Source organism: Pelophylax lessonae (assembly GCF_965119305.1).
Source record: "Pelophylax lessonae genome assembly, chromosome: 1".
Classification (NCBI taxonomy): domain Eukaryota; kingdom Metazoa; phylum Chordata; class Amphibia; order Anura; family Ranidae; genus Pelophylax; species Pelophylax lessonae.
Window position 1 is genome coordinate 399,809,881 of NC_138768.1, and position 23,021 is coordinate 399,832,901.

The 23,021-nt window shown below is 39.3% G+C and overlaps 1 protein-coding gene across 1 annotated transcript in view; it reads right to left on the bottom strand.

The window, feature by feature from the left end:
- Positions 1–9,142, bottom strand: part of GEMIN7 (gem nuclear organelle associated protein 7) — a 373,647-nt gene extending 364,505 nt beyond the window's left edge. Inside the window, exon 1 of the mRNA XM_082247090.1 lies at positions 9,123–9,142. The gene's annotated coding sequence lies outside the window, so the exon portion shown is untranslated. The remainder of the gene's footprint in view (positions 1–9,122) is intronic.
- Between the last annotated feature and the right edge of the window lie 13,879 nt (positions 9,143–23,021).

Genomic DNA, 23,021 nt, shown 5'->3' on the forward strand with positions numbered 1-23,021 from the left:
ATTACAACAGGAATTGCCCATATACATAGCCGCATGTTTTTTCACAATTGGGGGCCAGGATCTCTGGATCTTTTGATTAATTGATCCTTTGTTCCTCGGATCCTTTGAATTCGGGCTGGATCTCGATGTCCATTCATGGGAGTTCATAGCATGACGTGGCCAACACTAAAGAGTTCATATTATAATACTTATACTTTACATTTTATTTATATAATGAGCTTAGGGATTGGGCCATCATCCTACATAATATTAACAATACTTTGCATAGTTAATTATCTCCCATATTTATGTCCTTTTATGTACGGATTCTGCGCAGTTGGATCTTACCATGTATGGACCCCCTGTCTTGCACGATATCTAGTGTTGTAGTGTGGTGTATTTAGCTTTGTCCCTCGGATCCTTTGAACTCTGACTAGATCTCGATGTCCGTCCCTAAGAGTTTATAGCATGATATGGCCAACACTGCAGAGTTTATATTATATTACATATACTTTATATTCTATTTATATAATGAGCTTAAATGTTTGGCCATTATCCTGCATAATATTAAATATACTCTGTGTAGTTGTTCATCTCCCAGGCCTATATCCTTCCATATATCCTTCCAATTATGGATTCTCTACAATTAGATCTTACCATGTGTGGATCCCTTATCCCTCCATATATCCTTCCAATTATGGATTCTTTACAATTAGATCTTACCATGTATGGATCCCTTATCCCTCCATATATCCTTCCAATTATGGATTCTCTACAATCAGATCTTACCATGTATGGATCCCCTATCTTGTTCAGTATCTAGTGTTATAATCTGATGTATGTAGCTTTGATCTCCTCGAACTATATATCTCTCTCCGGTCACCCCGATATGATTGTAATTGTTTTTATGGGTGACCGGTTGATGCATATATACACAGGAATATATGTGTTTATTTTGTTCTAAAAACCATATTGTTCGAAATTGTTTTTATTGTACATATATCGTTTGGTCTGTGTATGTCATACGATCGATTTTCTTCTGACCCATATAACTAATATGCACGAATAGATTTATATATTTGACAACATTTTTTTTTTTTAAATTGAAAATTTAATAACAAACTATTTCATAGTTTTATATTCACATAATCGGATTGTACAGATATCAATATATATATTCACTATTCTTTGTATTTTTGTATATTTTTTGTGCATTTTTTTGCGCTTTTATTCTCATTTTATAATTGACACATATTATTAAACAATGGTAATTTTATCCATATCTTTAATCACAATGCATTTAATTTTCACACATAGTTTATACATATTTAGATTTTTTGCATTAATATATTTTTTCATACACAATTGTGTCACAGCATTCACATTTGATTTTTCACTGGTTTCACATAGATGTTTTATGGGTCTATCCGTGTCCTCGGTAATTAGGAAAATGGTTTACCCCCTATTTGTATCACCTGTTTTTTAATTGATGATTGGATTTTTATGTGTGTATATATTGAGATGCTATATCCATTTTTCTTTGTAATGATTAAGCACACAGTCAGTGTGTGAAACGCGTCTACCTTGTCACGATTGTCATATTTGGATGTCCAGTCAATAAATCTGGATTTTGACTCAACCTGGAGTGCTGCCAATTCCTTTTCTTTTATCAAGTTTTCACGGAGGCGAGTCGGGGCATGCACCTGTGTGAGTCATCAGGCGATTACACCACCTTGAGCAGTGAGTCCTTGTCTTTTCAACTGCCAAGCCTGTTGCTTGTTGTCCTTTTCCATCTTGGATTCACCCAGAGGTCCCCCCCCACCTAGTGAGTAGCTTGTGTTCGTGTTTCTGATGCCCAAGTGCATTACTTTACATTTTTCAACATTAAACCTCATCTGCCATGTAGTTGCCCACCCCATTATTTTGTTCAGGTCTGCTTGTAAGGTTTCCACATTCTGTATAGAAGTTATTGCCCTGCTTAGCTTAGTATCATCCGCAAATTTCAAGATTGTTCTAGATATCCCCTCCTCTAGATCATTTATGAATAAAGTAAACAGGATTGGTCCCAGGACAGATCCTTGGGGGACCCCACTTCCCACACCCGCCCAATCCAAGTACTCCCCATTTGTCACCACCCTCTGGACTCTCCCCTGGAGCCAGTTCTCTATCCAGGTACTCACCCTAGGGTCCATATCTACGTACCTTAGTTTGTACAGTAAGCGTTTGTGGGGAACTGTGTCAAATGCATTTGCAAAGTCCAGATACACCACATTCACAGGCCTTCCTTTATCTAGATGGCAACTCACTTTATCTTAGAAGGTTAATAGATTGGTCTGGCAAGAACAGTTTTTCATGAATCCATGCTGATTACTACTGATAATACAGTTTTCATTACTAAAGTCTTGTATATAGTCCCTTAACATCCCCTCCAAAATCTTGCAGAATACTGATGTTAGGCTGACTGGTCTATAGTTACCCGGGATATATCTCAGCCCTTTTTTAAATATTGGATACCAACGTTGTTTTTTTTCCAACAAGCCATCTGGTCCCAGTAATTTATTTATGTTACGTTTCTCTAGTTTAGTTCTAAATCTATCTTCTGTTTACCATGGGGGTTCTTCTTGAGGTGTATTATTTAATTTAGCATTACAAGCTGGGTTAGTGTAGCCCCCCAATTCTTTTGTGAAGACTGAGGAGAAGAAATTTTTTAGCACTTTCACCTTCTCACTGTCCTCTGTGGCCAGATTCCCTTCATCGTCTTTTATGGGGCCAATGTGTTCTGGTCTTGCTTTCTTACTATTTATATACTTAAAGAATTTCTTGGGGTTCTTTTTACTCTCTTCCGCTATATGTCTCTCATGTTCTATTTTAGCCGCCTTGATTTCGCCTTTACATTTCCTATTGCACTTTTTATACTGTTGGAATGCTGCCATTGACCCCTCAGCCTTGTATTTTTGAATGCCTTTTCTTTGGTATTAATATGCCTTTTTATGTTAGAGTTTAGCCACCCAGGGTTTGCTTTTGCTCTTTTAAACTTATTCCCCTTCGGAATGCACTGGCCAATCCCTTTGTTTAGTATGCTCTTGAAGCACTCCCATTTTCCCTCCATGTTCTTTATTCCTAGGGTTCTATCCCATTTCATATTTTCTAGCAAAGAGCGCAGTTTAGGGAAGTTGGCTATTTTGAAGGTCAGTCTCCTTATATTACTCCTGTGTTTCCTATTACTATGATTTATACTGAAACTAATTGACCTATGGTCACTGTTTCCTAAGTTGCCCCGTATTTCAATATCCATGATTAGGACTGTATTGTTGGTAATCAGTAGGTCAAGTTCTGCATTGTTTCTTGTCGGTGCGTTTACCATCTGACCCATGAAATTATCCTGCAAAACATTTAGGAACTTCCAAGCCTTGGATGAATGCGCGGTTCCTTCTGTCCAGTCTATATTTGGATCATTAAAGTCCCCCATTATAATTACATTTCCCATCCTTGCTGCCAATCCAATCTGTGAAAGGAAGTCCACCTTCCCCTCCTCCCTCTGGTTGGGGGGCCTATAGCATACGCCCAATATTACTTTCCCCATAGTGCCTTCCCTTTGAAGTTCTACCCGTAGGAATTGTACCTCCTCCTTAGCTCCATTATTAATATTGTCCCTCCTATTTACCTGTACACTGTTCTTAATATACAGACATACCCCTCCCCCTTTTTTACCTTCTCTATCTCTGCGGTAAAGGGAATACCCCTGGATGGTTGCCAGTCAATCATGAGAACTGTCAAACCAAGTCTCTGAAATCCCTACAAAATCTAAGACCTCCTCATATATCAGCAGCTCCAGCTCTCCCATCTTGTTGGCCAGGCTTCTAGCATTGGTATACAAACCTCGTAATTTTGTATGGTTGCATACTATATCCTCATTTGATGTTGTTTTTAGGCTGCTCTTGTAATTTTTCCCCATGCCCACCTTGGGTTTAGGAACTCTGAACACCCTAACGCTACTGTCTTAATGCCTTTTTGTGTGTATGAGCAATAACTTCAGTTGCTGTTCAGCTGCTGCAACCTCGTGGCCTCATTTCCTGATAGTGGCAGGATCCCCTCTCATAAACAACTTGCCTCCAATCCTCATGTCCCCGAAAGGAGGAAAAGTGGTGGTGGCAGTTGTTGTGGCAATAGTTTTAACTAATTTCTCTACATACTGCAGACAGGCCCAGCTGCAGGCAGAAGGAAAAGCCAGTGCCTCAACCCTATTATTGCAGAATACTTGGGGTCTATGGCTGATGTGAACACTCTTTGAAGTGAGGACCTTAAGGAATATTGGTTGCCCACCTTAAATCAATAGCTTGAACTCACACATTATATGCTAGAGGGATTAATCCCCCTGTCTCCTGAGACTGTGGACCAGCTTACTTTTATAAATATAAACCAGTCATACATAAGCAATGATTACCAAACTCCCACAACTGATGCTACCTACCAGCTAAACTTTTCTTTGTCATCAGCCCCATCACCAAAAAACAGTACCTTCCACCAAAACTAGTTCCTACCATGGCTGCTGTCCTGCCACCATTACCAGCTACTACCACCTCTTCTTGCCTACTGTTATTTCTAGCTCCTGTCATCTCTGCTGACCTGCCAGCATTACCAACTTGTTCCCCTCTGCTGGACTGCCACCATTACCAGCTCCTTCTACCACTACAAGCTCCTCCCACCTGTGCTGGCCTGTCGTCACTACTAACTGCTGCCATCTCTGTTGGCCAGCCACCATTACTAAGTCCTGCCACCTCTGCTCCCTTGCCATTATTGCCAGATCCTGCAAACATTGTGTCTCCTCTGATGGACTGCCATCATTACCAGCTCCTTCTACGATTACCAGCTCCTGCCACCTCCACTAGGCTATCACCATTACCAGCTCCTGCCACCTCTGCTGGCCTGCTACCATTATTAGTTCTTGCAACTTCTTGTGACTCACTGCTACCCTATTACTAGCTCATGTCACCTCTGCTGGCCTGCCAGGATTACCAGCTCTTGCTACTAGTCTGTCACTTCAGCTTCTGAAACCTCTGCTGTCCTGCAGCTATTACAAAATCTGACCTCCTTTCCTGGCCTGCCACTATTACCTCTTCTTGCAGTCTCTCCAGGTCTATTTAGGTGCGCACATAATGTTTTTGCAACTGGGCCTGTTATAGCCAGAAAAGCAGGGGTTTGATCAGCTGCCTTGGAGGGCAGGGTAGAAATCTGGGCTAATAGACCCCTGATGTCTTCATACAGTAACTTAACAATTTAAGTAAAATAAATAAAAATAATATAAAAAAATTAAAAGCACCCCAGTCCCCCTATGCTCACATACAAATGCAGATGCGCACATAGGTCTAGTACGCATATGTAAATGGCACCACATATGTGGGGTATTGCTGAGAACACTAGAGAGAGAGCAAAAATTATATTGCCATAGCTAATGTTTACCTCTAAATTTATAACTTGTAAAGACTTTTAAAGCATCACCTATGAACAATTTTAGGTACCCTAGTTTGTCACCATTTAACAGGCCTGCGCAATTATAAATCTTCACGTTTGGTTTCTATTTACTTAATGCAACATCATATTTTACATTTTACCAGAAAATTGGGTATTACATTGTGCTTGTGTGCACTAAAATTCATTTAAAGTGATTGTAAAGTCTTGTTTAAAAAATAAAAAAAATTATAAACATGTTATACTTACCTCCTCTGTGCAGTTGGTTTTGCACAGCCCAGCCTGGATCCTCCTCTTCTCGGGTCCATCTTTGCTGCTCCTAGCCCCTTCCTCCTGTCGAGTGCCCCACAGTAAGCAGCTTGCTATGGGAGCACCCGAGCCGAGCTGCAGCTCCATGTGTCCATTCATACACGGAGCTGTGGTTCGGCCCCGCCCCTCTCTCTCCTGGTTGGCTAACTGACGTTGATTGACAGTCGCGGGAGCCAATGCCGCCGCTACTGTGTCTCAGCCAATCAGGAGGGCCTGGACGGCTGAGGGACTCGTGGACATCGCTGGACAGAGATGGAGCTCGGGTAAGTATTAGAGGGTGCTGGGGAGGCTGCTACACACAGAAGGCTTTTTATCTTGATGCATACAATGCACTAAGATAAAAAAACGTCTGCCTTTACAACTTCTTCAAGTGCATTTTTCAGAAAATTTACACTTGATAAATGGCTGCAGAGATATCATGTGACATAAAAAATTGCAACAGTTGCCACCTAATTCTACAGTGCCTCTGCTTTCCAAAAATATACAATGTTTGGGTTTCTAAGTATTCTTCTAGCAAAAAATTGAAGTTTTTCTAAATTGCCCTGGTAGCAAACCTGTTACCTGGTAACATTTTTGTATAGATATAAAAATACATTTTAAAAAATTAATTTTTTCTCTTTCATATCAGCTACATAAGAGCTGGAGGAGGAGAAGCTGTGCATCAGGGGTATATCAGGACAAATCTGATCATTGGAGGGGAGTACACTGAGTTCCCAGCATAGCTAAACAACTGACCACAGTGTGTTCTCTTGCTTAGTGTGGTTAGTTTTTAACAGGAAAGTAGGGGGACTGATAGGAACACCAGATATTTCACATAAAGGAAGCAATACAAAGAGAACAGAATACTTTTTCATACAAGTACATGGTACAGCAGCCACATATCAGGAATATGAAGTTTTAGGGTAACAAACGCTTTAAGGAGCCATAGCTCCTGATTGTGACAAAGCAGTGTTAATCCCAGGAAAAGGAGATGCCAAGAGCAGCCATCCCTGCCAACATTTCTTCAAATAAGTGTTGCAGTTAATACCTAAAGTTCCACCTTTCCCAGACTATTTTATAGAAGATAGTAAGGGGCAGCAGCTGCATATAAAAGGAATAGGGGTGATGGCGCTGCCTATATAATTTAGATATAATAAAAATGTAATAAGCTGTGATGCAAAGTGCCTTAAGCTAAAAACAATAATGTGTAATATTCAAACAATAATATATTCCATAAAAACTTCAATTAAGTGCAAGTGCAAGGTATAAAAGTGCCTGCAGAAAGATTGGAAAGTGACTGGTGCAATAATTGTATGAGCAATAAATAATATTTAACATGCAATATTAATGTGCTAAAAAATATGGTGCTATATAAAGTGAGCTGTTCCACTCATACCACGTGTTGATATGGGGAATAAAAAAGTGCCAACAGAGCAAAAATAGAAAAAAGTTATTATTTTAAAAAAATACAGCTTGCAATGTCCAATAAGGAAAGATCCAGTAGAAAAGTCTATATCATGTGCGGTGACTTCAAAGGCAATAAAGGTGACAGCACTCGGAACAAACCGACACTCAGGTGAAAAGGTGACCCCGTGGTGGGTGGTAAGGTGCTGGGATTCCTTTGATAAAATTGCACACTTACCAGAGACACCCACCCCACACAGGGGTATAGAGCGGGTGTATTTATGGGTCTGGCAACCTAGCGGTATCCTCCTATCCCTGGGTGGAGGGCGTGTGCCGAGGATCAGGCTGGTCCTGGTGTGGATGTACCCTAGGATGGTCCCCTGTGTGCCTTCCTGCCTAGGTATGTTCCGAGGGATCCACTCAGCTCCACTCCCGATATTTAAACCTGTTTCTCCTGATCCTCATTCCTCATGTCTGCATTAAGATGCAGACATGAGGAATGAGGATCAGGAGAAACAGGTTTAAATATCGGGAGTGGAGCTGAGTGGATCCCTCGGAACATACCTAGGCAGGAAGGCACACAGGGGACCATCCTAGGGTACATCCACACCAGGACCAGCCTGATCCTCGGCACACGCCCTCCACCCAGGGATAGGAGGATACCGCTAGGTTGCCAGACCCATAAATACACCCGCTCTATACCCCTGTGTGGGGTGGGTGTCTCTGGTAAGTGTGCAATTTTATCAAAGGAATCCCAGCACCTTACCACCCACCACGGGGTCACCTTTTCACCTGAGTGTCGGTTTGTTCCGAGTGCTGTCACCTTTATTGCCTTTGAAGTCACCGCACATGATATAGACTTTTCTACTGGATCTTTCCTTATTGGACATTGCAAGCTGTATTTTTTTAAAATAATAACTTTTTTCTATTTTTGCTCTGTTGGCACTTTTTTATTCCCCATATCAACACGTGGTATGAGTGGAACAGCTCACTTTATATAGCACCATATTTTTTAGCACATTAATATTGCATGTTAAATATTATTTATTGCTCATACAATTATTGCACCAGTCACTTTCCAATCTTTCTGCAGGCACTTTTATACCTTGCACTTGCACTTAATTGAAGTTTTTATGGAATATATTATTGTTTGAATATTACACATTATTGTTTTTAGCTTAAGGCACTTTGCATCACAGCTTATTACATTTTTATTATATCTAAATTATATAGGCAGCGCCATCACCCCTATTCCTTTTATATCCAGTGCATAGTCTCCGGACTATCATCCAGGGAGGCTGCAGCCTATTTTTAGATATATCTATATATATATATATATATATATATATTTTATATTTTATACATTTACTACATATTTTTTATTCATTTATTTATACACATTTTTTTTCACTTAATTATTCACTTATCTATCCATTTAGTCCATAGCGCGGAAGTTCTTATTTTTCTTAGCAGCTGCATACTCATTCCTAATTCTCCCTCCTTGCAACAAAGCAGTGCTAATCCCAAGAAAAAGGAAGCACTATGGACAGGTATCCCTGCATGAATGTGCTTGCACAATTGTGCCTCATCACAATATAGGCAAAGCTCCCTGTTTGACATCTCTGCTACTGGCCAGGAAGAGGTTGTACTGAGCACAATAATTATTGTTTTACTGACCCCTATAAGCGTAAGGAATACTGAATTTCTGGTATTACATTCTCAAAGACAGTAAGGCATATACAGTATAACAGTATGACAGATTGGAGGGGCCTAGGGGGTCAAGTCTGCCATTTTTCTAGTTATGTTTGGAACACGCATTTACTTTACTTTAATAAAATATGAAATCTATAGTATGCTATTTTTTTTTATCAATGCTTTAAAACATTCTCATTTTACTGTAAATCAATATATTCAATTATTAGTATATCTGCCATTACCAGTAAAAGTTAAAACATTGGTTGTGACAATCCTTGCTACTGCACAGTAGTGACATGTGTTCTAATGAAATTAGAGGGGAGCAATGTCAGTTCCAGGCACATAGGGGTTCATTTACTAAAGCTAGGGGGTGCAAAATGAGTCACAACTCTGCATAGAAACCAATCAGCTTTCAGGTTTTAGTCCCAATTCACATTGGGCTGATTTGACATGCGATTTGACATGTCAAATCACATGCCAAAACAGATCCTATTGCCCGCAACAGCACCATCCGAATTGGTGCAACGCCGACTTTGCACTACTTTTGGCGACTTCAGTGGACATCTGTTTAGGACCCGCACAGATATTGGTCATATTGCCCCCCGAGCTCGCACTGTAATGATGGCAGCTCGCACTGTAATGATGGCAGCTCGCACTGACATGTGGGTTTAAAATCATGCGAGTTCAGCTAAACTCGCACATATTCAAACCCGCTCTCAGTGTGAATGAGGGCTTATTGCCAAATCTTAACCACTTCCCGTCTGTGCTATAGTCAAAAGATGGCAACAGCGCGGACCTTAATTGCCAGGAGGGCGTTCATGTACGTCCTCCCGTGCATGAGCTGCCTGCGTGCTCCCTGCGGAGTCTATGCGACTCGGCTAATCACAGATCTGAGTAAGGGGCCGGTCCCTTACCACGTGATCAGCTGTCAGCCAATTACAGTTGATCATGTGATGTCAACAGTAGCCGAAGATCAGCTTTTTTTTTCTCCTCACGCTATCAGCGCGAGGAGAAAAAAAAAACAAATTGCTGGCTGCTGTTAGAGGGACATCAGCCCCGAAGAGGAGAAGATAATCTGTGCGCTAGTGCCACCTACCAGTGCAGGTCAGTGCAACCTAACAGTGCCACCTATTAGTGCCCACCAGTGCCACCTATCAATGCCCACAAGTGCCACCTATCAGTGCCCCATTATCAGTGCTGAATCAGTGTCACCTACCAGTGAATATCATTACCCATCAGTGCCACCCATCAGTGTCACCTATCAGTGCCCATCAGTGTCACCTATTAGTGCCCATGAGTACCACCTATCAGTGCCACCTATCAATGCCATCTATTAGTGCCCTTCAGTGCCACCTACCAGTGCCCTTCAGTGCCGCCAATCTGTGTCCATCGGTGCCACCCATCAGTGCCACCTATTAGTGCCCACCAGTGCCGCCTTATCAGTGCTGCCTTATCAGTGTCCCTCAGTGCTGCCTTATCAGTGCCCATCAGTGTTGCCTATCAGTGCCCATCAGTGCAGCCTATAAGTGCCCATCAGTGCAGCCTATCAGTGCCTATCTGTGCAGCCTATCAGTGCCTGTCAGGGCCCATCAGTGCCGCCTCACCAGCACACATCAATAACGGAGAAAAATTACCTGTTTGCAAAACTTTATATCAAACTATAAAAACAGTTTTTTTTTAAAAAAATGTCGTGTTTTTTTGTTTGTTCAGCAAAAAAACAAAAAAAAAAAAAACAGTACTGATTAAATACCACTAAAATAAAGCTCTATTTGTTTGAAAAAAATAAAAAAAATTCATTTGGGTGGGTACAGTGTTGCATGGCCGCACAATTGTCATTCAAAGTACGAAAGCGCTGAAAGCTGAGAATTGGCCTGGGCAGGAAGGGGGTTTAAGTGCCCAGTAGGCAAGTGGTTAATTGAACAAGCTGAGGTTAGAAGCTGATTGGTTTCTATGCAGAAATGTGACTCATTTTGCAGTCTCTAGCTTTAGTAAATAAACCCATAGGAAATAATGGGCTAGCACAAACTCCATCCCTCATGGTCTTTGCCAAAGCAGCGCCCCCTTCTTTGGCGTACAACTGAGAGGAAAGGCCTTTTATGTGTGCAGGTAAATCATAATATGCTATTTTTTTCAGTAGGTAAAAGCCTTATTTAAAACAGTATATGTCAGTACAAATACATATATCCTTTAAATAAATAATAAAAATATATATATATATATATACAGTATATATATATATATATATATATATATATATATATATATATATTTTTTTTTTTTTTTTTTATTTATTTTTTTTATTTAAAGGATATGTGTATTTGTACTGACACATACTGTTTTAAAATAAGGCTTTTACCTATTGAAAAAATTACCATATTATGTATTAATATATAGAGCTGATCAAATATTTTGACTTTCCCCCACTAGTGAAAATTCATAAATGGTGCTGACAATCACTCCAGTGTAAAATATGCCCGATCATGAACATAGAGGGGGAAAAAAAAATAGACACATTAAAATTTTACTTACATACATACAGAAATAGACTCAGTGTCATTCCATATTCTGAATATATCTGTGACGCTGTAAATAATTGAATTAGAAGGGTGAATAAACAACTAAAATATGCACTGTTACACCCACTGCAAAATCAGCAGATGTCTTTTTGCCAAATGACTGTGCTGTATGTTTGGTTTTGCAGACTGACTGGCAGCTAAGAAAAGTTGGCTCAGTTAAAATGCAAAGAAAATGCCAGGGAAGATAATGTCAGTATGGAAGGGACAGGATGTCTAGTCTTTTGACTAGAGTGTATTGCCAGCTGCGGAGGTACAGTAATAGCTACAGCACACGTAGGAAGAACACAGAAACAGCTAGGAACAGACATAGATTCCTTGCTGCAAAGGTATACACCATATGTTGTAAAGGGAGTTTGTTGTGCAGTTTTGATCTTGTTTGTAAGCAGACTTTAAGTGTACACCTCAGCAAAGAATGCAGAGTTTGTAATAAACCACAGCAGTTGGTCTTTTATGTTTCCCAGAAAACAAATCTGGACGGGGAAAAAAAAAAATCACCATCAGGCTCACGCGGCTGTGCTGCTGTAACTTGGTAAAACACCAGCTCTTGCTTGAAAGAGATAATACTGTTTCTCACATTTAGTAACATAAGCTCATTTGCATACACATCCACAAAATTGTGTTTATGTCTCAAGGTGCAAATGCAGATCAGAAAAGATGTAACGCATTCTGGATGTGTTCTAGCCAACACTTTACCATTTCATTTTAATATAAACAAAACTCAAGAAAATGTATATTATCGGCAAAAAAATGCTCATGTCAATTTTTTTTTTAACAAAATGTTATTTAAATAATTGTACAAGCTTCCTCCCTTCAAAGGAAATGTATACTAAAAGAAATACTCAGGCTGTCACAGCTGAGCTGTTTTTTTATGCTAGTTAACCACTTTTCCCCCTTAATGACCAGGCCATTTTTTGCGATACGCCACTGCGTTAATTTAATGGACAATTGCGCGATCGTGCAGCGCTGTACCCAAATAAAATTGATGTCCTTTTTTTCCCCACAAATAGAGCTTTCTTTTGGTGTTATTTGATCACCAAAAAAAAAAAAGAGGGACAATGTTGAAATAAAAACAATATTTTTTACTGCTATTTAACAGTACCAAAAAAAAATTTAAAAATCAAATGTATTCATCATTTTAGGCCAATTTGTATTCTGCTACATATTGTTGGTACAAAAAATCCCAATAAGCAAAGTTTTGATTGGTTTACACAAACGTTATCGTGTCTGCAAACTAGGGGAAAGATTTATGTCATTTTTATTTATTTATTTATTTTTTATTAGTAATGGCGGCGATCAGGGATTTTTAGCAGGACTACGACATTGCAACGGACAGATCAGACCCCTAACTGACATTTTTTACACTTTTGGGGGGACCAGTGACAATACTACAGTAATTAGCGCTAAAAATATGCACTGTTACTGTAATAATGACACGGGCAAGGAAGGGGTTAACCCAGGGGCGATCAAAGGGTTAAGTGTGAGCCTAGGGGGTGTTTTCTAATTGTGGGGGGGTGGACTTGTAATATCAACACAGAGACCTGTGTTCCTAAATAGCAGGAACACACGGGCTCTGTGTTGATAGCAGAGAGAACAGCGGTATCTTCACGGGGAGTGATCACGGGTGCCCAGCGGCAATCACAGCCACCGGCCCCCTGCCTCAGCTGCCCCACTGGTGAGTGGGCACAGTTGCGCATCTCCAGCGGCGCACGTGCACCCACAGGGTCACTCTCATGAACAGCCGTACATGTACGACGATTCGCAGGAACCTGCCGCCGTATAACTACGGCTCCTGGTCAGCAAGTGGTTAAAGAATAAAGAATAGGGTAACATATAAAAATACAGAAAATAGAGGCCATACATGGTATGCTCAACAGTCAACACAATCAGTGCAACTTGTCAAATAGACATGTTGTGTGAGACAGCAATATGGTAGTAATCATTTTCAGTTACAGTATATGATATTCTGAAGGGCCAAAACAACACTGTGCCATGTGAGGAATTGTGTCCTCTTTTGTTCTTGAACACAAATATAGTGCTGAAGGGTTCTATTTGTGCAACTCCTATACTAAACATTTTTTGATTTGGAAGGAGCAGAAGTAAAAAGGAAGGGGAGAGGGAAAGAGCAGGGACTGTCTAATCTTATTGGTCCTGTACCTGGTCTTGTGATTTGCTGTGTTCGAGGGACACAGCGATCACCGGGCTCACCAAGGTGCTCTTTAGGAGCCGCACACAAACTGTCAGGTACATCCACCTACCTTTGTACAACAGCAGGCTCCTATCTGGCCATTTATGTCCATGGACGGGAGGTGGCCAAACTATTTACATATTCTATTTTTAACAAGCAGTAAAAAAAAAATGCCATCCCTGACCTCTCATGCTACTATTAATGTGAAGTTCTTCATTTTGCAAAAATCCTCAAAGATCACATCAAACACTCTGAAGTCAGGTTTCATTCATTTTCTAACAGCTTAGGAACACCTGCTGTCTGTTTAAATTAGAGGACTTTCAGGCTGCCAAGATGTGTTCTAAAAAAGGAAAAAACTTAGTTCACACATACTCCCATTCTTGCCACTTATGTGTGACCCTGAGGATGCGCAACAGCGCAATCTGTGATTGCTGTGTTCCTCGGACACAGTTGATAAAAGATCAGGATACAAGGCTAATTTCATTGGCCCTGTACCATGTGATCGCTGTGACCAATCACAATGATCCTACATGTAAACAAAAGCTGCAATCCTGCAGCCGTTGACGTCTATCCTCTCACAGCTCGAGAGAATGTGTATAGTACAGTGCTTGGCACTGCACTATACACTCAAAAAAGAAAAAAAAACTTTCACTAAAACAGTGTGGTGTCACTATGGTGACAATGTACTGCCCTAGTTTGTAATCAGAGACACTGCACTGCTCTGGTGTCAGTGATCATTTTTTTACTTGCCTTTTTTCAGGGCTCATTTACACTTGCAGTGCTTTTACACTTGCATTTACACTTGAAGAGGAACTGCGCCTATCTGAAAAAGTATAAAATATAACACTAATGGAAAAAAAAAAATATAACACTAATGGGGACTTTGGGGGGGTGTTTCCGGGTCATAGTAAAGGGTGGAGCCTAGATCTCAGAGTTGGGATTTCATCTTTTTGAAAAAGAAAATATCATCTATTGCACGTTATCAACCAGGACCACTTTTGTTACTATAAACAGTGAGTATTCAAAGTAAAAAAAATGACGTTCAAGAAGTCGTACATAACTTCTTTGTGATTCTACATATAAACCATCATTTTAAAAGATAAAGGGTACTTAACACTCGGCAACAACAAGGCAGCATGAACATTGCCCAATTAGCAACGTTTTTGCTAACTTCGTTTTTACTTGGTTTCATTAAAGTAATCTTCCACTATTTGCAAGGGTTCATAATTAGAAACAGTTTAACGTTTCAAAGAAAGTATGCAATTAAAACAGAATATAATCTATGTTGATTTATCTATCCAGGTGACAGTGATTATGACAAATAGCAGTGCCTTGTTTTTGACAATCACCTGTGTGTAAAGTAGATACATCTCAATGGTTATAAATTGACTCCTTTTTACAAAAAACACCTGATGATGTTCAGTGTATTCTATGTTTGTACATAATTTAGTGCTCCCATTTTGTATGCACAGTTCAATTTATCTCCACTGTAGTTGTTGTAAAGTTTCAGTTTTGTTTCTGTTACAAAACAATAAAAGAAAGCAGTTTTGTGTCACTTAATAAATATTGGGCATTATTAGTAATAAAATATTTTTAGTTTAGCGTTTCAAAAATATAATGTTGAATAAAATAAATGATAGCTAGTCAAGTTATTCTAGACTGCTTGTCTTCAGCCTCAAGGATTCATGCACTGGTTATTCCAAACTGATTTTATGTAATTTGTCACACTAATTAATTAATTGGAAATACACTCTGTGGAACAAAGCCCTAAATGCAACACTGTCAGTTTAATTACACCGGTGACAGGGCCATGGACTGGTATACTAACTAACTGCATGTGGATAACAGTATATATCAATAAAAATCATTTATTATGGTATTATATTGGGTTTACGCTAGTTTTGTAATAACTGTAGAAAAATAATTCAAGCATAATTACACTCATTTGGGCTGCATGGCCTCTATTCTACTAATGTCTACACACAATTGAACACTTAGTTATATAACCAATAATTATGGAGGTTATCTGCCCCTTGTAGAGGCCAAACAGCATTGTAGTAAGTGCACTACTAGGGGTCAGTGCTGTGGATATGCTATAAGGAGAAATGTGGCAACAGTGCAAATGAAAAATAACCGCTCTGTCCTCAGTGGCTTCCTAGTCTTTTTCAGATAATCAGATCTCAGGATCTTAGTGGGAAGTCTATACTTTTCAAATGCCACAGCAATTCAGTGCTGAAAAAGGTGATTTAGTAGTCAGTTAAAATAGAAAGAAGGGTTGCAGCAATAATCATTTTTCAGAAGAGACCTGGGCTATTATAAATATCAAAATACAGAATTTCAAGGTCAGTAAATAAGTGTGCAAAATGGGACAATGATTAAAAGTGTTTGTTCAACAATGCCAGATGTCGGCCAAGCAAAATAGGTGAGTTGGAAGCTCTGGTGGACGAGGAGAACTATGACTTAATTGGTATTGCTGAATCTTGACTTCATTCTTCACATTACTGGGCTATTAATATTCCAGGCTATGCTCTCTTTCAGAAAGACAGGGTAAAATGGAGGGGTGGTGGTGTTTGTCTTTATGTGAGAAGTGATCTCAAAGTGAGCTTGAAAGATGACCTAGTTGATGGAGAGTGTGCTGAATCTGAAGCAGTATGGGTTGAAATGTACATGAGTGTACGTAAAACAAAGATTATCATTGGAGTTTGTTATAGATCTCCCAGTATTAATGAGGAGGTGGAGACTCAGCTCCTGGCACAGATAGAAAGGGCTGCAAGGGCTGGAACAGTGTTAATAATGGGGGATTTTAACTACCCAGACATTGACTGGAGTAATGGCACTGCTGGAACAGTTAAAGGGCAAAAATGTATAAACCTATTACAAGACAATTTTATGGTGCAGTTTATTGAGGCCCCCACTAGAAATGATGCTCTGTTGGACCTGGTATTTCTCACTGGAAATTATGCTCTGTTGGACCTGGTATTCTCGAACCATGCAGAGCTTATTAACAATGTTCATATAAAAGAACATCTGGGTAGCAGTGACCATAACATGATTTCATTTAATGTTAGCTGTAAGCAAAAAACGCATACAGGAATAACAAAAACACTTAACTTTAAGAGAGCAAATATTCCAAAGATGAGAGCTGCTCTCCAGGATTTAGACTGGGAGGGAATATTGGCATCGATGAACATAGAACAGAAATGGGAATTTTTCAAAAAGACTTTATGCAAACTTACTGCAAAGTATATTCCCATGGGTAATAAGTTTAAAAGGCTAAAAATAAAACCTATGTGGCTCATGGCAAAAGTTAAAAAAGCTATAGATAAAAAGAAAAGAGCTTTTAAAAAATATAAAAATGAGGGAACACTATCATTGTTTAATTGTTGCAAAGAATATAACAGAATATGTAAAAAGGAAATCAGGCACGCAAAAATTCAAAATGAATGACAGATTGCAAAAAATAGTAGAACAAACCTCCAAAAATTCTTCAAATATATTAACAGTAAAAAGGTTAGGTATGAGCATGTGGGCCCTTTATAAAATAATCAGGAGTGGGTGACTGGGGAAAAAGAGAAGGCAAATTTATTAAATACTTTCTTCAGCTCTGTATATACAAAGGAGCAATGGGGAGCTCATGACCATAATGAGGACGGTATTGACACAGCCCCAAATGATCCACAATGGCTCAAAATTGATATGGTCCAGAAATATTTAGACAGAATAAGGGTGGATAAAGCACCTGGACCAGATGGCATCCACCCACGCATCCTAAAAGAATTGAGCGCTGTTTTTTTTAAGCCTTTGTTTCTAATTTTTAGGGACTTGTTAAGGACTGGAATAGTACCACTGGATTGGCGTATTGCCAATGTGGTGCCTATATTTAAAAAGGGATTAAAGTCTTTGCCAAGTAACTATAGACCCTTCTTTTGGGGCTTGAGCCATCTTCACGGTAATTTTCTAGACCTGTTAGTTTAACTTCTATACTTTGGAAGATATTGGAGAGTTTAATAAAAGACCACATAAAAGAGTTCTTGCTGGAAAAAAATATTTAAGCAACAGACAGCATGGATTCATGAAAGACAGAATTTGTCAAACAAACCTGATTTCTTTTAATGAGGATGTAGTATACTTGGATTTTGCAAAAGCGTTTCACACAGTTCCCCACACACGGCTAATGTGTAAGGTAAAGTCTACTGGCTTGGAACGATCGGTTTGTAATTGGATAGAAAATTGGATAAAAGATAGAATTCAGAGAGTAGTGGTTAATGATTCTTACTCTGAATGGTCTAAAGTTATCAGTGATGTACTCCAAGGTTCAGTGTTGGGACCCTTAGTTTTTAATATCTTTACAAATGATATAGGGTCTGGGATTAAAAGTAGCATTTCAGTCTTTGCAGTTGACACCAAGCTTTGCAGTGGAATAACTTCTTTACAGGTTGTCTCTAACTTACATGCTGACCTCAATGCACTGTTTCATTGGGCAACTATGTGGCAAATGAGGTTTAATGTTGATAAATGTAAAGTTATGCACTTGGGGGCTAAGAATATGTATGCATCATACCTACTAGGTGGAGTAGAACTGGGGGAATTCATAGCGGAGAAGGATCTGGGTGTTCTGGTAGATCATAAGCTTAATAATAGCATGCAATGCCAAGCTGCTGTTTCCAAAGCAAGCAAAGTCCTTTCTTGTATGAACAGAGGCATGGACTCCAGACTGAGAGATATAATTTTGCCCCTGTACAGATCATTAGTAAGACCTCATCTGGGATATGCAGTTCAGTTTTGGGCACCAGTTCTTAAAAAGGATATCAAGGATATCAGGGAACTGGAGAAAGTGCAGAGAAGAGCAACCAAACTGATAAGAGGCATGGAGGACCTCAGCTATGAGAAAAGATTAGAGGAACTGAATTTATTCTCTCTTGAGAAGAGGAGATTAAGGGGGAATATGATCAACATGTATAAATACATAAGGGGTCCATATAGTGAACTTGGTGTTGAGTTGTTAACTTTAAGGTCAACACAGAGGACAAGGGGGGCACTCTTTACATCTAGAGGAAATCAGATTTCGTCTCCAAATACGGAAAGGTTTCTTCACCGCAAGAGCTGTGAAAATGTGGAATAGACACCCTCCAGAGGTGGTTCTGGCTAGCTCATTAGATTGCTTTAAAAAAGGCCTGGATTCTTTCCTAGGTGTACATATATACATAATAACATACTTTTACATACTATTACATAATAACATTTTTTTTAGGTAAAGTTGATCCAGGGAATATCCGATTGCCTCTCGGGGGGATCAGGAAGGAATTTCTGTGTAGCAAATTGGATCATGCTTTGCTGGGGTTTTTTTTCGCCTTCCCCTGGATCAACCTGGATCAACTGCGGGTATAGGATTGTGTATATGGGATTGTATGGTTGGATTTTCAATACTGTTTTTTTTTTGTTTGGTTGAACCAGATGTACAGCTGCAAGAAAAAGTATGTGAACCCTTTGGAATGATATGGATTTCTGCACAAATTGGTCATAAAATGTGATCTAATCATCATCTAAGTCACAACAATAGACAATCACAGTCTGCTTAAACTAATAACACACAAATAATGGAATGTTGCCATGTTTTTATTGAACACACTATGTAAACATTCACAGTGCAGGTGGGAAAAGTATGTGAACCCCTAGACTAATGACATCTCCAAGAGATAATTGGAGTGAGATGTCAGCCAACTGGAGTCCAATCAGTGAGATTAGATTGGAGGTGTTGGTTAAAGCTGCCCTGCCCTATAAAAAACACACACCATTTCTAAGTTTGCTTTTCACAAGAAGCATTGCCTGATGTGAATGATGCCTCGCACAAAAGAGCTCTCAGAAGACCTACGATTAAGAATTGTTGGCTTGCATAAAGCTGGAAAGGGTTATAAAAGTATCTCCAAAAGCCTTGCTGTTCATCAGTCCATGGTAAGACAAGTTGTCTATGAATGGAGAAAGTTCAGCCTTGCTGCTACTCTCCCTAGGAGTGGCTGTCCTGTAAAGATTGCAAGAGAATAGCGCAGACTGCTCAATAAGGTGAAGAAGAATCCTAGAATGTCAGCTAAAGTCTTACAAAAGTCACTGGCAAATGCTAACATCCCTGTTAGCAAATCTACAATACGTAAAAGACTAAACAAGAATGGATTTCATGGGGGGATACCACAGAGGAAGCCACTGCTGTCCAAACAAAACATTGCTGCACGTTTACAGTTTGCACAAGAGCACTTGGATGTTCCACAGCAGTACTGGCAAAATATTCTGTGGACAGATGAAACCAAAGTTGAGTTGTTTGGAAGAAACACACCACAATATCTGTGGCGAAAAAGAGGCACAGCACACCAACATCAAAACCTCATCCCAACTATGAAGTATGGTGGTGGGGCCATCATGGTTTGGGGCCGCTTTGCTGCATCAGGGCCTGGACGGATTGCTATCATCGAAGAAAAAATGAATTACCAACTTTATCAAGACATTTTGCAGGAGAACTTAAGGCCATCTGTCTACCAGCTGAAGCTCAACAGAAGATGGGTGTTGCAACAGGACAATGACCCAAAGCATAGAAGTAAATCAACAACAGAATGGCTTAAACAGAAGAAAATACGCCTTTTGAAGTGGCCCAGTCAGAGTCCTGACCTCAACCCGATTGAGATGCTGTGGCATGACCTCAAGAAAGCGATTCACACCAGATATCCCAAGAATATTGCTGAATTGAAACAGTTCTGTAAAGAGAAATGGTCAAGAATTACTCCTGACCATTGTGCACGTCTGATCTGCAACTACAGGAAATGTTTTGTTGAAGTTATTGCTGCCAAAGGAGGTTCAACCACTTATTAAATCCAAGGGTTCACATACTTTTTCCACCTGCACTGTGAATGTTTACATGGTGTGTTCAATAAAAACATGGCAACATTGCATTCTTTGACTGTGATTGTCTATTGTTGTGACTTAGATGATGTCAGATTACATTTTATGACCAATTTGTGCAGAAATCCATATCATTCCAAAGGGTTCACATACTTTTTCTTGCAGCTGTAACTATGTAAGTATTCTGAGATAGATAAACAAAATACAGAATTTCAAAATTAGAATTCTGAGTTTCACTCCCGGACTTTTAACCACTTGCCGACCGCCACACGACTATTTACTGCGGCAGTCAGCCGCTCCTGGGCAAAGCGACGTAGACCGTCGCTCGCCCAGGAGCCTGTAGGGGGCGAGCGCTCCCGCCTCCCCTCGTTCCCTGCCTTCCCCTTGCGATCTTCCACAGGAGAGGGAGAAGGACGGACAGCTGATGTAAACACAGCCGTCTGTCATTCTCCCTGATGTAAGCACAGAGGCTATGCTGTCCTGCTATGTAGGATTGTATGTCTCTGTGGTTACATCACAAGCCACGCCCCCCACCCCCCTAGGGATACATTTAACCCACTGATCACCAATAAAGTTAACCCCTTCCCTGCCAGTGTCATTTTTACAGTAACAGTGCATATTTATAGCACTGATTACTGTAGTAATGTCACTGATACTCCCAAAAGTGTCAAAAATGTCAGTCAGGGGTCCGATCTGTCCGCCGCAATGTCGCAGTCCCACAAAAAAAAATCACAGATTGCCGCCATTACTAGTTAAAAAAAACAATAAAATTACATAAATCTTTCCCGTAGTTAGTAAACGCAATAACTTTTGCGCAAACCAATCAAAATACGCTTATTGTGATTTTTTTTACCAAAAATATGTAGCAGAAAACAAATTGGTCTAAAATTTTATAAAATTTTGACATTTTTTTTGAGAATTTCATATAAAAAAATGTGAAAAATATTGTTATTTTTTCAAAATTGTCGCTCTTTTTTTGTTTATAGCGCAATAAATAAAAATCGCACATGTGATCAAATACCACCAAAAGAAAGCTCTGTTTGTGGGGAAAAAATGTCGCCAATTTAATTCCGGTACAGCGTCGAATGATCGCGCAATTGTCCATTAAATTTAGCAGAACTTATAATTTTGATTTTAATCATCTCAGAATTAGGATTTTTAAAATCTGAATTCTGACTTTAAAACTCAGAGTTATGATTTTTAATCTCAAAATTATAACACTGGGGCCAAGAGAACACCAGAGGGCCCCAGTATATTATAAGCAAACCTTTACTGGCTATATGTTGCCAATTTGCTGTTTTTATTAATAAATGTACCTTACTTCTTACACTCAAATTGCGCCCTCTGCTATCATTTTGTTCCAGAGATTCTTCAGTCTCATAGAGGTGCTGCACTTAGTGTTTAAAGATCAGCAAGAATTCACCCTGGAATTTACATTTGAGGACTTGATGCTTTTTCTGCTAAACTCTATACACAAACACTTTACACATATGGGCATCAACTGACTCTATACTAGTGCACCAAAACCACTTCCAGGTTTTAGCTGCAGAAACACACTGACATTTTTGACTGTAATAGGGGTGCAGGGTTATTTTAGTCAGGTAGGCTATGACAGAAGTTCAGGGGGCAAATAAATCTACACTCTTAAATAGAACACTGTTCACATTTTTAAAGGAAATATAAACACATAATTAATGTATATGCTAACTAATCATTGGCTTCTATTAAAGTGGAACTCCAGCCACATTTAGGGCTATTCATCCTGTGAAATGAAATGATAATTTGTTCCATGCAAAAATGGCACAATTAAAGGTATTGCACTATTTTCTCACCAGGTAAAATGTTATTATCCATGCAGAGTAGAGTGAACCAAGAAATAACCACATTATGGCCACTAGATGAAAATGATGGTGATAGGACATAAATACATATTTACTATGCTCCAGCTAGTGGCTATAGTGCATGAATAGCTGCAAATTTGTTATAACCACACCCCTTAATGTTTCTGTATTCTGCTTTGCTCCAGGGCAATTTTATTTGGTTTGATTAGGTTTATTTGGGTCCTATCAAAAATTCTTAAAAACTGTGCAGATAATTTGCACAATATTTTTGTACTATATCACAGGAAGTATATAACACAATGTTTTAATTACAGATGCAATCTGCCTGCTTTCTCTCCCAGTAATTACATCATATTAAAAAGGCTAGGATTGTGAACAGCCAGTCTGTACAATTAACTGCTCCTTTCCATTTAAATGTCATCATTAAAATGAATTAGAATATGTGCAGTAAAGCTGTACAATTTTTATTATCTGTCTCTGAAAAAATAAAGTCTAATCTTCTGTCTCCCTCTGAATCCTATAAAAAGTAATGAGATAATGTGCATCAAATCTGTACAGTTTTCATATTCTGTCTTAGAAAAACACATAGTCTAATTTCATAATTATGACTAAAATCTGCTTGCTCTCTCCATCTGGAATAGTGTCCTTTCCAAATAGGCCTAAATCTGTTGTGCAATCCTGTACATTTTTTGACTT